We start from the raw sequence: 12,281 nt of genomic DNA, 5'->3' as shown, positions 1-12,281 counted from the left end.
ATACTTGTCACAAGAATACCTCGTGATGATGAAACTTAATAAAAATTGAACCTTAGAAAATCCGAGGGCAAATTATGCTTCGTGGGGATCTCGACCATCCGTTACTCTACTCCGTTACATGCGGAAACCAAACCGTACCTTTATTATTTTCCGTTATTTTTGACTTTAAATTTCTAATTTAATCAAAATGTTACGCTCCTATAACTATAAATGTTGTTGGCCACGTCACCCTTCTAGTTCGTTTTAAGTTCATAGCATTCGAATTGCATTGTAATCGTTTTTTTTTTTTATTAATTAAATTAATACATTAATTAAATTAAAAATAATTTATTACAATTTTATCTTGCAGATAAATTCAAGACTGCTAAATTTTATCAAACATTAAAATCGATTGATAGCCGTGTAGAAAGCTAATTCATTCTTACGTTATGCTTGTGATTTCGAGAGAATCCACCTTCTTACAGATGACGGTATTCATTTAATTCTGTCCCGTTACCTGTTATGCTAATATTACAAAAGCCATAAAATAAACATTTTTATCCGCATTTACGCTTTGCTTTTTTCGATCAGTTATTCCCAATGATCGGCTATTATATTAACTTAATGATGTGTTTAATGTTGAATAAAAACGAAAGTTTATTTAATGAAATACTTATTTTATCTCCAATTCCAATTTTTGTCATCCCTGCTTAAAGGGCAATTAGTTCATTGGGTGTTTTTGCGGTTCAAACATTTTCTTCCCAGGCTCCTAGCTATATTTAGCGATATATACTTACATAACAACGGGAAAAGGCGGACGAATGGAGGCGGAAAAAAGCCTTTTGCAAGTCGATTTTTTTTCATTAGTTAGTGAGTTAAGGAGCCAAAACGCCAGCGTTGAGAGACCTCTCACAGGCCGACTATTGCCAAGTACTTTGTATGTTAGCATTAGTAAGGTAGTCCTATGGCATCGCCGACTGCGAACCCTGGATAGTACCAGTGTGTAATACAAGCCCACAATATAGGTAACCCACCAAACCAACATGAGCGGCATGGGGCCCGTTTTTGGGGGCAACTTTTGCTCGCCCACCCGCTAACATTGGATCGGGCGCTTGACTGAAGATGGAAAAAGCTGCAGCAGCTAAAACAAAGGTAGCAACGATCTCTCAGAGTCCGCAAAGGAAAGAGGAGTACGCTGAGACATAGGAAGGACTAATAAGTGACACATGAATTATTCTCCCATTGCCATAAATAAACCCAATAGGTTCGAACCTGAAGCCCAGCCGCTGCCCAGGTCCTGCCGAGCCGACGGCCTTGGCAGAGCTGTCCGACAGCTTACTGGAGGTGTACGCAAGCTAACGTGCAAGAAAGCTACCTCTCGGAAAACGCGTTTCTGTACGGTCTGGCGACAAGCAGGCAGAATGATTTGTGAACAAGGTTCCAAACAGCAAAAACAATAATTTATTCTAGGAAATTCCCCTATCGTCCAAAATAAACGCAACTTAACTAAAACAGGCAGTCGATAAGAACAACGCACTAGATTAAAACCTAATATAGAAGAGATTGTTGTATGACACGAAGATGGGATGCCACGAATGGTATAGCTGTTACCTTAAACGCTCTATCAAGCATGCTTTGATGTTAACAAATGTATGTCGTTAATCTCAAGAGATTATAACAGGCCTACAACTTAACAGTAATGAACTATGGCAACCAATAATACTCTTTGGCACATTTCGGCATCGATCGGCCTTTATTATTACAATTAGAATGGTACTTTGCTTGCTCAACTGAGATCCTGAGTGCCGCAGGGGACTTGTCTCGCTGGTTTCAGCACGTGTATATGCCACGACCACCTCTTATAGCCGCCAGTGGACGCTGTAGTGCGCACTACCATTTCACTGTAATCATCGGAATATCTTTTTTCGTTTTACCTTTCTCTCAGCCGCCGACACATACTACCAGCGATTATATATAAATTATGTATATATATTCAATACGAAAATTATCGAAGTAACCTCCCGTGCGCAAGTCAAACGCTTCTTGAACGTCGAGCGCTTCTTGAATGCTAGTTGCACCGACCTAATAGTGCTACATATTTGAGTACAAGCGAAACAATTGATACGTCGGGGTAGCCTACTTGCGTCCAATGGTTTTGACGTAATGACGTGTTACCATGTGGTGGCCGTACCAGTTCTGGTAATTTCCGACTAGGAGGACTGCCAGAACGAGAATGAAGACATCCATCAGGGTTATCCGATATCCAAATCGGGAAAATTCGAAGAAAGGTAGCACTCCTACGGTTGCCAACGTGCTGTGGGGGCGGGAACCGGCGTCTAGTTTCAGCAGATAAAAGTGGAGCGCAGGGTCCATTGCAAGGCAGTAGCCCGTAGAGCTAAACTCATCTTAGCGGCCCATTTTTTCCCTTTCTTTTCCTACGTCCACTTGCAGATCCCGTGCTTACCTTATAGAGAACGGTGCGACAGTTGTCCTGTAACCCGCCAACCCGGTCGCAAGCGTTCCCTTCCAAGAAATGGATCCAACTCTTCGTTTTTCCGTTATTTCACCTAACGAAACTTCCTACGACTCCTTGCCCTGCCATTAGGATAGCTTTCCCATTAAAACGTTAACGATGAATTCATTTGGCTCACTGCCTCGGATGATGACAATGATCTACAAGGGAATGCTGCTGGAACCAAATCAATCGCGCGATGATGTGCAGACAAATTATTCTAGTAGTATTTCGTGTGCACCGTCGATATCTGATACGAACCATGGATCGTGTGCAGTATGAAATAATTTGCGGCATCCAATGATATAATTTATCTTGAATGAAATGAATAGGAAGAGCTACTCCAAACTACTTCCTTTCAGTTTTTGCTTAACTATGTAAAAAGAAGTCCGAGAAAGAAAAAGGTTGACAGCTGAATTTTAACAGAAGACTTTCACTAAGCATCCCTTGAAAATCGAAGTAAATATCAAAACAAACATGGTAGATAGTACTAAAACAGACGTTCCTTATTAAATCATCTTTAGATTGACATATTTGTGTCAATTGCTAACTTAGTTTATTTATTAACAAGTAAATTGTAAGGTCACATTTAACATTATTTTAAACTTTACGTTTGAGAGATGTGAATATATGCACCATGTTGATGAGACCATATCGAGAAGCCCAAGTCCAGTTCCTTGCTGTAAACGATTTTATATACATCATTCCTTAATCCTATAATGAAAAACGCATTCGTTTATTAATCTAACTAGTTAGTGATAACACGGCCAACGTGAGATTGAATTATGATTAACCCGACGTTTGAAGTAACCACTTGAGTAGAATATTCTTCGCCCTTGAATGCCAGTTGAATTGCATAATTTCGAAATTCACTTTTTAGCGTTTAATCGTTCGGGCAAATCGTTAAAATTATCGAAAGTAAAGCTGATTTTGCAAGTACCAAATTATGCTTACGGGTAAAGTCAAACTAACCATTCATGGTTTTTCAACATACATATCTACATCTACAAAGCGAAAGTAAATAAAAATGCTATGTAGTTAATAGGCTTTCGAAAGCGCTTCGAGATGCCTTTCCATCAGCTCAATACAGTATTTATAAAAAACAAAAAAATAGGCGCGAAATACGAATATGACTAGTGAGCTATTGTGGCGGGTAAGTCCGTTCGCTGTCCATGGTTGCCTGCACAGCAGGCATCGTTAAACGTTGATATCATATGATATGTGAATGAACTGCTGTGCGATCAACAGAGTAACTGCTGGTGACAGTTACGATCCAATGTCACGTCGTGTCGTTGCTCCCGAACTAAAAAAAAATTTAATGTTACTACGTACGAAGTATCTAAGTATTTTGAGAGAACAACACAAATGTATAAACAAACCAGATAGTTTCTTTTTGTCTATTTATCCTCGTCATGTACCATTGATATAAAGAGGGCACCGTTCAATGTGCTTCACTAATATATTTGCTGTCGAAATAGTTGCGTGATTGTTTTCTCCACATACTTAGGAGAAGTGCGGTAACAAAAAAAAAAAAAGAAAGAAAGCGTACACAACTGCTTAACTAGCGAACGTTGGTGGTATTTCAAGAAAAAAAAAAGTTGTACCTTCAGACAGCTTGGTCCCGAGAGACGCTGGCACGTCAGCGTGAGTACAAGCGAATCTCGTGCTGATGCCTGATGTGATGAGTCGTGCCGAGAGCCCCGAGAGGGGCCCCTTAGTCGAAGAAGCCCGCCATCTATGGACACAAGCACAATCGAAATAGATTTAACCGATTGTTGACGAGCGTTTCTGATGCAGTGTGGGTGAAAAAGGAACGCGATTAGTGAGTTCTACTATAATTTCGGGTATCCAAATAGATTGTTTTCGAGACCGATATTGGTGACTAGCGATAACCTATCGTAAAATAAGGGATAAAAATAGGGAGAAACCCGGTTTTCACATGCAAAGGAATTACAGATTGCTATGCATAGTATATGCAATCTTTGCCAAAGAACACACCGTTTGTTTTTTTGATTACAAAATGTATTCAATAACTAAAACGTTTCTACTTAGACTAAGCATCGTATTTCTAATAGTCGACTTAATATTTTAATTGCTAATAACTTTTTGCTAAGAAATATTGTAAACAAGGCATACAATTCAAATAAAATGCTGACACTTGCACCACTTGAGCAGTGTTCATTTTTTTAGGCTTAACATACAGGTAAATTAGATAAATATACCACTCAGTTCGTTTCTATAGATTTAAGTTAAAAAATATAAATACAGCTTGGTATGCCGAAGCGCGCCTAAATGCTCGACCTTTGGTTGGATTTATGTATCAAAAATTTCTGTCAAAGAAATACTCTTTTTTGTTTGATGTCAATTTTAGGGTCCATATGGGTCAGCATCTGACACGATGACTCGTTCGCTGTTGTCGACAGCAAGAAGCGAAATGCTCTCTGACAGAGTCATGGCCATCGAAGACGATTTTTTGCTCGTGGTTTCATGGCGTTTCGGGGTCGATTATTGTCGCGCATTAAGGCACCGTCCTATTGTTTTACCATCCCACCCTATTGACCATCATTATAGTACAGCAGGTGACATCACCATAGAAGATCGCCCCACCAACCAACCACAGACCGAAAGTAGTTCTCGCTGAGACTGCCACGTACTTTCAGGTTCCTATTTGTGGAACAGCCGGTCAAATATTTCTATTACCTAAAGGATCTAGAATAGATAGGTATACATAGTCTGTTTATCAAAATCATAGTTAGAGCACAAAAAGCATACATTTTAAAGCTAACGTTCTAGTTGAGTTATTTCAGCAATTGCACTTAATAGTTCCAGATTCGTGCTACAGAAACATTGGCTAGTTACGACGTTTAGATGTAACTACTGTCAGCAAGACCCTAACATATATACGGTTTATATGTATTTACGGTGTGTACGCCTCCACTAATTTGTGTGTCTCATGGTCTATATTTAAAATAGGCATACTGACAAACTGGTAAGATGTCACCAGTGCCGTGATATATATATATATATATATACGCGCATGGCTAATAAGCTCGTACGGGTCTATTAGTTATTTGTTTTGGAGTTATCATTCATTTCTTTAGACAAAATAGTTACCTTTCTGCTGTTTAGTGAAATAATAATATGCTTAATGAAAAGGGCTTGTAGACAGTGCACAAATCTGCAACGGCTGAACGTGTCCGTTAGATGTCTTGAGCGATATCAAAGCTAAACCCTTTTTCGTTACATCAGTCGCTAGCTGAAGATTCGACATAGGCGATAATATCTGAAAGGCATTCACAAGGCGATGCCAAATGACAACATATGGTTTGTCTAGTCGCATATCGAGGGATGGGCGTTAAATACTAGCAGACGTCAGATTGACAGATTGATAACATGCAGATAGGTAGCTGCCTCGTTAAGGGTCAAGACGACCCTATACGGTTCTAATTTAAAATGGTTACACAAGATAACATGACGCATATATATGATCAGAACAGTTTATACGTTTCCTTCAGAATATTTTCATTTTTCGATTGTGATACAGAATAGGCTTTTAGAGCAGACTGATCAAAAGATGTGTGCCACTTGCCATGATTTTACCACGAATTGAGGCTACGATAGATTCGGCTACGCTCTAAGGGCGATCTTGGGTGCCTGGTAGTGGTGACCCCTGTAAGGTGCTCAAAGGCCTACTAGAATATGAACGCACTAACGCAAAAACAATGGACCTGATCGAGCGGTACGGGTGCATCAGCCACGCATGGCTGCAGTTAAGCAGACGCACTTCTCCCCGTTTATCTTCCATCTAGAAATCTTACAGCTGAACACAGCTTTAAGAATCGGAGATATAATATTTTACGGGTACTCGTACTGGCCGGGTGATTCGGAAAAATGCATCCATCCCTAAATCGATACATGTTTGGCTTTAAGAGAAAGTTACACCATTTAATGATAAACCCATTTTCACAAGATTAGTTTGGTGAGCCTTTTGTGGCAGAACATAGTTCGAATGGAATAGTGTATAAGAAGGGACTAAGTGCGAAACCTAGGTTTGTGAAGCCTCGGTCTGCCGCGAAGACGCTATCGCCAATGAGACGGCACGGCCAACTTCAGGCCCACAGCTAGCTGTAGCGTGAAGACCTTCGTTATACATTCAATATATCTCAAAGACAGCTTTAAGAGTTCACTATGACAGAACGAATACACGGACTTTCTTCATAGCACTCCCAGTGTTGGAATGGCAAGTCTCGCTAGAGACACATAATATGCTAGCTAATTCTTAGTTACAGAAATATATATACAGAGACAGCGTATAGAACGATTAAAAAACACCGTTGAGTTTATAAAACAAAGTTATAGATTTGCCAGATATTCTGAAAATGGTATCAAATAGCAACAAGTGGCATGATATCTATTTACATAAATGTATCGTTATGTTCACGGAAGTCCGGTATTCTGCAAACTCACACAAGGCAAAGCGAGTGAAGACGTGTCTGTTTGGCTGGTTCGTTCTTTTCCGCTTGTGGTCTTTCATCGTACCTGCCGCACAGAAACTTTTATCCATCTCCGCAAATTTTTGCACCTAGTTGGTGTTGAAGGTTCCCTTATCGGGTATGGAAATCGGTTTACATAAACCAAAGGCGACCAGGCGAGGCATAAGGCTTTAGTGGCTGTTGTTTTGCCTCCCCTTCTATATTTTTTATACCAGCTCCGTTTTAGCCAGGTTTACGGTCAGTGCCATATCTAGAACTGCCGCGTAGGGCCGGGCTAGAGCCTGTTGCACTTGAAATCTGTTCAACCCGTATATCAGTAAACCGTCTGCATACAAGATGACTTCGATTAATCTCCTCGGCCCTCCTATGTGGTCAGAAAGCGCCTTCAGCAAAATGAAAAATAAAAGAAGGCTCAGGTAGTCCACCTGAGCCAGCCCAGTTGTCTGTGTGAAAGACGGGAGTAGGACCACTACGTCGTCGACGGCTATTCTGCTCTTCTGTAGAATTGCAGTGAAAGGCTTGAACGCATTCATAGGGACACCCGGTTTGGCCACCTGAACATAACGATGTACGTAGGTGTTAAGTCAAAAGCTGACTTGGAAGTCGGCGAACACCGCATATAGCTGATTACCAGTGATAAGTGACCAGTGCTTTCTTAGCGTCGGTCATGAAGATCTTGCACGCTGTTTTTGTGGACATTATCTCCGGAATCAATGCTGCTTCTACGCTTTCTAAGCAGCTGTTCGGCTTATTAGTTAACAAGAGGAGAGCAGCCTTTGTTCGATGTTTTCTACCAAATAACAGCGTGGTTGGGTCGCCCTTCTTTTCAGAGATCACTAACAGGGCAGCATCTCTACACTGTGCTGGGAATGTACCAGTAAGTAAACGTTTATTAAACAGTGCCATCCAGAACGGTGCCAAAGCAACGGCGCATTTGAGATGTTTGTTGTAGATCCTATCTGGGCCGGTGACTTTTTCGTTGAGTAAGGTCCCAAGAACTTCCATCCTGTCCCGCACCTTGAAGCTGTGTTAAGGGATATCACGTTGTATTGTTGCTACAGCGAAAAAGGACACTGTGCACGGTATCCCATCTCCAGAAATCGCAAACACATTTGAGAAATTATTTATGAGGGCTGACGAGTTAACCAGCCACTGAGCTACCATGGTGCGTTAACCGCCTGTATCATTTAAGTTCTCTATTGGCGACTGAAGCTGTCCAGCCATTCAAGTTATTGTTTCCGTTACGATGTATATGTTTTTCTCCGAAGTGTCTTAAGAATTGGTGCTGAAGGGTAAAACTCGGGCTATACCTCGGCTAATCGGCTGGACAGGCTATAGACTAAAAATCCACAACCAGTTGCTAAGCATAAGTTTCAGTACTCGTCGTGTCAAGTTCGAGAAAAGCTTTGTAAGTGTGTTCCAGAAACTTGTCTACATGTAGGCTTCATGATAGAACTTGGCATTTGACGGTCCGCGTCGATGGAACTTGCAGTGAGGCTTATCGCCATCGGTATATGGACATGGACGTTTGCGCTTTCTGAGAGAAAATGATTTTCACCCTGGAATTTCCTTCTACTTCTGGTTGCGTTCGTCGCAAATAGATTGATAATTGAACTTCCTGCATGTCCTATAAAAATCGGTGTTAAGGTAGGATTGATCATCGGCAATGGCCAGAGAGAGGCAGAATGAGAGAATGGAGCCTTCAACCGACTGACGAGGTTCTCCATCAGTACGCACGTCAGTCCTGATTTTGATTTGAACATAGATTGCTACTAGATTTAGCCGCTGGCCATTGATTCCCTACTACTCAGATCGCCTTTCTTATGATAGTAGAAAACGGAGACGCCCTCATTACGACTGCATGGTCCATCGGTTTTTAGCGTACGTCAGCGTACACAATAGAAATGACATAAGTTAAAAAAATCTAGTTTCCCAAGTCTTCGTTAGCATACGTGTCTATGCCGTCCAGGGCTTCGGCAGAAAGATGCACCGGCAGTGCGGTCCCCGAAGATTCTGCTATGCAGCTTTTAACGTCTTCTCAAAGTCCAGTTTCACTGTAAGATCCGGAATGTCCTCGCGGGCGCCTGTGGTAATTCAATGGTGTCGCGTACTGGGGCCAGCCCACCGGTACTGCTGGAACATGCTTCACGAAGTCCTCGATCGCCGGGACGGGCAAGTGTAACTACGGGCCTGTTGGTCGTAGCCCGAGTGATCGAACTGGTCTGCGTGACCCATCGCCGGCTTTTTCCACCACTGGCGTTGTTTATTATGACGAGAGAAAGGTTGGGCTGCTCGAGGGTTTTTTGGAAATGTTCCGTATTTCACAATCAACCACCATCACCAAAAGCTACATGCTTCTACTTTGCTTTTAAGTTTGACATTTGTCCTTCCAGTTCCATCAGTCGATAATACAGAAGCGCAACGAGACCCCCTAATTCATTCTCCAACTTACACATTTTTCAAATAGTTCACAAACTCTTCTGTTGACTAGTCTGATACTGGTACTAAGCATGCCGTTAGAACGCCGCCATTTACCTGCTGGATCAGTTCTTAGAGTAGCGATCTGACAAGCGACATGTATTCATCTGTTACTCATCGGGCGACATACATGGACACTGCCTTAGGTACAGTTGTTGCACACCATTCGCAAACATTAATGATGCGTAGTCATGATTCATTCGGACATAGTGATTGTAGAATAGAGAACAGAGTTGTTTCCGAGTGTTGGCGTATGCCACGACAAATGTAAGCTGTATATCATTTGTTGTTGCCGTTATCCTGTGTTATTGTGTTAAGTATAGGCCGGCGTAATTCGCGCTATCCCGTCATATAAGGGGCACTCGGAATGGCTTAATAGTGTATTCGTGGGTGGACTGCACTCGATCAACGGGACCAGCTGCCTTCCACTCTTTTAGTTCAAGGAATGGGTGTGTAGATGTTCTTGCAAGGTCGATCAGCAGATTCTCAAAACGCCGCTTGCCCATAATCCCACGAGAATAGCAGGAATCCTGGGGTATATGAAATGCAGACGGCTCGACTGAACCTACGAGGCCTAAGAAGGTTCAGCAGCACTTCCTAAAAAGGCATATCGGCCAAGAAGCACACGCACGTACAACTACAGCACTCATCAGTCAGCTGATATAAATGTCTGATGTAAATCATCGAATCGGGTTTATTTTTTTTTTTATGTTGAAATACTTTATCATTTTCGTTAGTTGAATTGAAAGCTGTTTAAGGGAGGATGTGTATTTCTTCATAGTCTACCTGTTTGCTACTTGTTGTTACTATATCTAGCTATGGCTTTCGTTTCGTCTACTTTTCTTAGATCTACTATCTTTTCGTAATCAAAATCTTGATAGATCAGAGTTTAGCATAGGTATAAGCATAAGTGGCATGATTTCTACGGGATGCGGATAACGATCCTGAAGATGTTTAATAGTGGCGCTTGAAGATGTTTTTGCGGTGCTAGCACAATGTGACGAATCGATTGCCGCACTTCAAAAACAAAAAAGAAAATGGCGAACACTGCGTTAGTGCGTGGTCAGATGTCGATAGCATTGGAAATAGTAACAATAAAGCTAATTATAATTCAGCAGATTCACAGTGGCTTCTATTATCTAGGATTTGTTCGCACGAGGAATGTAGCTTCGGGTGTAGTTTGCCTAAAGAGTAATCCAGATTAGGTTGCTGTACGAACGAAGACGGAGGAACTGATGACGACTTAGACTCAGTAAGTAGTGCACAGCGAAATTCCATCGAATGAAAAGGCGGGCAATCTACTATGAATGTTCTATCTAACTATACTAATTATCATAAAATATGGAGACATACCAACAAAAAGCTATTCACACCGAATCATCAGAAAACCGTTAGCAACGATATGCTGGCACTTGTTTGACATAAACTCAGTTCAAATGGCTGGTGTCGATATCTTTTCATCACAGGTTCGCTCGAGTCGCTCTGCGATATATATACAACTCCACATTAATCAATCGCGCGATAGAACGCTCACGATCCAATATATTCGGCCTTATTATGGTAAGGGTGCAAGGAATAGGAACAAACAAAATTTTATAGATTTTCTTAAAATAACAACAACTATTAATTTTGTAAATAGTTAGGTAAGCTTTCGCTTATTCAACAGGCGCAATTATCTTAAATAGTGTTGAAATATTCAATTTTTACTCTACCCTCTGTATAAAGTTATAATGCACTAGATAGAATTGTAATCTCAATCTATAAATAATATAAATAACTTGGTTGAAGCATTTCAAGCACCGGGAAATCCCCTAAACGCGAGAAACCCTACTAAAACTGACCTGATAATAATCTGTCCCGTGTTCAATACGTCATAAAATACAGAATACCGTGCGTGACAAAACCAGTAAGAACTGGAATTTGGTGAATGGCAGTGATTACGATAGCAAGACCTTTAGAAATAGTTATATATAAACCGTAGTACTTTATAGTTCATCACTATACACTCAAAGATACCTACCAAACACTTTCACTTATTCAGTCTATGTAGCATTGATTACCATTTTGTACCATGATACCTGTTGCCTTGCGCGCGCTGTGTATCTACATGTATGTAGTGTAAGAGGCACACGGATAGGACAGATTGGCCTTGTCCAAATTGTGATAATGCCGTTTTCCTCAGAAGTCATCCTTTTCATAGAGTTGTGATTCTTCGTTACAGAGTAAGCTCACTGACGGCCGAAACGCTGGTGACGGTTTATGCAAGCTTCATTTACTATTTCATGTTATGACGTTTGTCGGCCACGATGCCTTCGCGCTGTTTATTGTCATATTGCGGCCGCCACTGATGCCCTGAGTGACTCCTGCGCCACTGCTATATCACAGCGGGTAAACATAGGGGTTGCCGAGATGGGACCCCAGACCTACTCACAGTGAGGAGAAGAATGGCTACTGTGTTACTCCATGAGCATAACACCGTGGAGTTAATAAAGCAACAGATTTTCTGCTAATGGCAAACAAGTTTATTCTGGTATTTGACTTTTTAATGGCCGTCTGCTTAACTTCGCGGAGGTATATAGATCGATAGTTACTCATTCAATGACAACTGGGTATTGCCCCAAGTGAGGTAGAAGCTAGCAAAACGGGCAGGCATTATAATTAATTAAATCGCATAACGCGGCGCATTCGTACCACAGCGAGCTCGCGGGTGTTTACTGTACGAACGGATGACCAGTAGCGTGTGCATTTTGTTTTTACTAGTATAATATAATAGTATAATAATAATAACAATGAAGTAGCTATGTAGAATTTACATTTAC

General features: G+C 41.2%; 2 long non-coding RNA genes across 7 annotated transcripts; one reads left to right on the top strand and one right to left on the bottom strand.

Moving 5' to 3' along the window:
• Window positions 1-1,696: 1,696 nt before the first annotated feature.
• On the bottom strand, window positions 1,697-4,225 carry LOC147757655 (uncharacterized). Of its 2 annotated transcripts, XR_015321296.1 has the most exons (4): window positions 4,096-4,225; window positions 3,464-3,794; window positions 3,103-3,205; window positions 1,697-1,880 (listed from the first exon to the last, which is right to left on the bottom strand). It is a non-coding gene; the product is annotated as an uncharacterized LOC147757655 (long non-coding RNA). The 2 variants fall into 2 exon arrangements; XR_015321295.1 differs by lacking the exon at window positions 1,697-1,880 and having other exon boundaries at window positions 2,706-3,205.
• Window positions 3,696-11,982, top strand: LOC111245738 (uncharacterized). Of its 5 annotated transcripts, none has more exons than XR_015321294.1 (5): window positions 3,696-4,313; window positions 4,863-5,213; window positions 9,786-10,714; window positions 10,929-11,022; window positions 11,684-11,982. It is a non-coding gene; the product is annotated as an uncharacterized LOC111245738 (long non-coding RNA). The 5 variants fall into 5 exon arrangements; XR_015321293.1 differs by having other exon boundaries at window positions 4,174-4,313; window positions 4,863-7,861; XR_015321291.1 differs by having other exon boundaries at window positions 4,174-4,313; window positions 4,863-9,608.
• Window positions 11,983-12,281: the final 299 nt, after the last annotated feature.

This window comes from Varroa destructor, unplaced genomic scaffold (genome assembly GCF_002443255.2).
Source record: "Varroa destructor unplaced genomic scaffold, Vdes_3.0 BEIS01000002.1, whole genome shotgun sequence".
NCBI classification, from domain to species: Eukaryota; Metazoa; Arthropoda; class Arachnida; order Mesostigmata; family Varroidae; genus Varroa; species Varroa destructor.
The sequence above is the reverse complement of the archived record's forward strand: the minus strand, read 5'-3'. Positions and strand labels throughout refer to the sequence as shown.